We start from the raw sequence: 3,884 nt of genomic DNA, 5'->3' as shown, positions 1-3,884 counted from the left end.
AACAAAAAGTGCCCACCAAACTGAGAAGGCATCTTGAGATTGAAAAACGAGGCAGGCAGCTCCATATAATCAATGGATCAGTTTACTATAGGGTAACGTACTCACCGGGTGGGATCAGGCAGATGACGATCTGAAAGCCTTAACAAATGCACTCTGCACCACCAAAGGGCCATTGGGACAATTTTATAGTTAACCTAGGGTATGGGGGTACATGCTTGGAAACAGGATATGAATGCCTAAGTCAACATTTATGAATAGGTAACTAGTCTCATGGGTGCCAGGATTACATCAGGTCTTCATCATTGTTTGGGGACTAACAGAGTATAGAGGCAACCTAGTCCTAATGATTATTAAATAATATGTATTAACTACAAAGCCCTTAATAACAGAGAAGTGATTTGCCACATAGTACAGCACTGGGTAGGGTCAGTGGAAGGACAGGAGGAACTCTATGGGCCCAAGATGGCATCATTTATGCTAATAGCCATACAAGGACCCTATCTCTAGCTCAGATGATTTTATTGTACCTGGGACTTATATAAACTGCCAACTCACCACTTCCACTTAGATATCTAAGAAGCACAATGATACAACATAATTATTGCTGTTTTGAGCATTAAAAATCTCCATTGACACTGAACCCCTGACACAAAGCAGGATTAAAAATAACCTCAAATCTACACTTAAGCCATATCTGGTTTATTCCAGTATAGGTAGCATCAACTTTCTAGTATCCTCATCACAGAGAGGAGCCCCGCACCAACTAGGAAGCTGGTTCTTGTGTGTTGAATAGTTATAGGGTTAGAGGCCATTATCAGTTGGATGATAATCACTTCTTATTGGGTAGTTGTATGGTACTAGCTAATTAAGAACTTTGTGAATTATGCTTTCTTTGAGAAATATTACTTAATGGATTTCAAAGTGCTTTGTTAAATTTGCGGAATGTAATTATAAGAAATATATTCTCCTGAACGACTGTTGGGTGGGGAGTGGGAGAAATCTGTCCATCAACAAAATAGGAATAAACTTCCTAATCTCAACAAAGGCAAATGGCAGAGGCTTAAGACTACACTTTCAGGGACCATTTCTATTGTATGTTACCAGAGAAGTGTTTCTAAATAGCGTCAGGCTTCAAAAACCCTAATGAGCTGTAGTGCTTTTTTCTGAGTGTGAAGCTGGCCATTAGTGCCACCTGGTGGGCCTACTGCTTGCTCTTGATTGTTCTTTTTTCCTTTGGGAAGGATAAAAGGGAGAAAACTCAAGCTGAAGGATTCATTTCTGATGTAATTGCTTATGTTTTGTTCTTCATCCTCACGGTTTGTTTCCTTTACTGAAGAGGAAAGGGGAGGGGTGACATCGGGTATATTCTTTTAATTTTCTTATGGTAATATTACGGGTGTGTATTGTAACAAAACTCTCAAAACGTTAAAGGTGGGAATTCCTTGGCAGTTCAGGGGTTAGGACTCCTTGCTTTCAAAAAAAAAAAAAAAAAAAGGTTAACAGTTTAACTCCTTCATGGCTACCACCCTTTACCAAATGTTACCAAATATTTCCTTTCCGTTATAAGGCAAGCAGTTCTTTTCACTCTGCTTATTTTTTATATGTGTATGATACTGCTTTGCTTTTTTTTTCTTTTTGGGGGGAGATCTTAGTTCCCTGACCAGGGGTTGAACCCCAGCGCTCAGCAGTGAAAGGGCAGAGTCCTAACCACTGGACCACCAGGGAGTCCTCAATATTGCTTTACTTTTTTTTTTTTTTTACATCTTTATTGGAGTATAATTGCTTTACAATGGTGTGTTAGTTTCTGCTTTATAACAAAGTGAATCAGTTATATATATACATATGTTCCCATATCTCCTCCCTCTTGCGTCTCCCTCCCTCCCACCCTCCCTATCCCCCCCCCCCAACCCCGCCAGGCAGTCACAAAGCACCGGGCTGATCTCCCTGTGCTATGCGGCTGCTTCCCAGTAGCTATCTACCTTATGTTTGGTAGTGTATATATGTCCATGCCTCTCTCTCGTTTTGTCACAGCTTACCCTTCCCCCTCCCCATATCCTCAAGTCCATTCTCTAGTAGGTCTGTGTCTTTATTCCTGTCTTACCCCTAGGTTCTTCATGACTTTTTTTTTCTTAAATTCCATATATATGTGTTAACATACAGTATTTGTCTTTCTCTTTCTGACTTACTTCACTCTGTATGACAGACTCTAGGTCTATCCACCTCATTACAAATAGCTCAATTTCATTTCTTTTTATGGCTGAGTAATATTCCATTGTATATATGTGCCACATCTTCTTTATACATTCAGTGTTGTGCATATGTGAGAGTTTTCCTTAGGAGTAGATAAGATGTGGAATTACTGAGTCAAAGAGTATGTATACTTTAAGTTCCAAGATACTGCCAAATTTCCTGTTACCTCAGTACTGAAATCTTAAACCCTGTTAACAATGTGTGGAGGGCTTCTCTGGTGGCGCAGTAGTTGAGAGTCCGCCTGCCAATGCAGGAGATGGGGGTTCGTGCCCCGGTCCGGGAGGATCCCACATGCGGTGGAGCCATGGCCGCTGAGCATGCGCATCCGGAGCTTGTGCTCCGCAAAGGGAGAGGCCACAGCAATGAGCAATGAGAGGCCGGCGTACCGCAAAACAAAAACAAAAACAATGTGTGGAGTAATACTTGTCTCCACTTATATTCTCTCTCTGAAGAAATAATCTTAACTGTTGCTCTAATTTTAATTCCCCTGATTACAAACTAGATGGAAATTGTTTTCATATTTCATGGTCATTTATATTATTTTCTTCTGTGAATGCTTATTAATATATTCTCTACAGTTCAATAATGAAGTAGGTGTGTTATTTTATATGTATGATTTCTTTGTATATTCTGGATATTAGTCCTTGGTTATAACTACTCAGTCTTTACTTTTGTTTATGGTTACTTCTGTTATTCGTATCAGTATTGATATAAAGGCATACCTCATAGATACTACAAATTTGGCTCCAGACCATCACAGTATAGTGAATATTGCAATAAAGTGAGTCACACGAATATTTTGGTTTCCCAGTGCATATAAAAGTTATGTTTACAGTATATTGTAGTCTATTAAGTGTGCAATAGCATTATGTCTAAGAAAACAATGTACATGCCTTAATTAAAAAATACTTTGTAGACAAAAAATGCTAACCATCATCTGATCCTTCCGCAAGTCATAATTCTTTTGCTGGTGGAAGGTTTGAAATATTGCGAGAATTACCAAAATGTGACACGGAGACACAAAGTGCGCAAATGATGTTAGAAAAATGGAATTGATAGACTTGCTCAGTGCAGGGTTGCTACAAACCTTCAATCTGTAAAAACTGGAGTATCTGTGAAGCACAATGAAGCAAAGCACAATAAAATGACGTACATCTGTGATTGGGTTTCTCAATCTCTCTCATAGTTTTTCATTTTTGTTTTATGTGAATTTTACATGCCTGTTTTTTTTTCTTTTAATTTTGTGACTGAAAGTTTGTGATCTTTGCAACTTCACCCCTTTCTCCCACCCACCCACCCAGCTATAGCAAGATAGAGGGGGACAGCGAAGATAGTGCCCACCAGTCTCCAAACCAGCATCCTGGTAGAGTGTTCTAGTAGACTCTTAGTTTGGGTGGGATAGGCTGCTTCTGCCCTGGGCCTTGGAGCAGGTGAGTTCTTGAAGACCCGTTTCTCAGATCGCTACAGTCTTGTGGAAGCAAGTCCTACTGTTTTTCAAAGCTAGATGTTTTGGGGGCAGGTGCAGGTCTTATCTCTGGTGCACTCTGTAGGTGCAGGTCTTAAAATTTGGGGCGCCCAATATAGAGTTCAAATCCTTCCCTCTTCAGAGCGAAGCTCCAGGTTTTGAATTCCCT

General features: G+C 40.0%; 1 non-coding gene across 1 annotated transcript; it reads left to right on the top strand.

Moving 5' to 3' along the window:
* The first annotated feature begins 1,062 nt into the window (after positions 1 to 1,062).
* On the top strand, positions 1,063 to 1,272 carry LOC136134281 (small nucleolar RNA U3). Its single transcript, XR_010656562.1, has one exon. It is a non-coding gene; the product is annotated as a small nucleolar RNA U3 (small nucleolar RNA).
* The last annotated feature ends 2,612 nt before the right edge of the window (positions 1,273 to 3,884 follow it).

Source organism: Phocoena phocoena, chromosome 14 (genome assembly GCF_963924675.1).
Source record: "Phocoena phocoena chromosome 14, mPhoPho1.1, whole genome shotgun sequence".
Taxonomy (NCBI): domain Eukaryota; kingdom Metazoa; phylum Chordata; class Mammalia; order Artiodactyla; family Phocoenidae; genus Phocoena; species Phocoena phocoena.
This window is presented reverse-complemented; position numbering and strand designations above follow the sequence as displayed.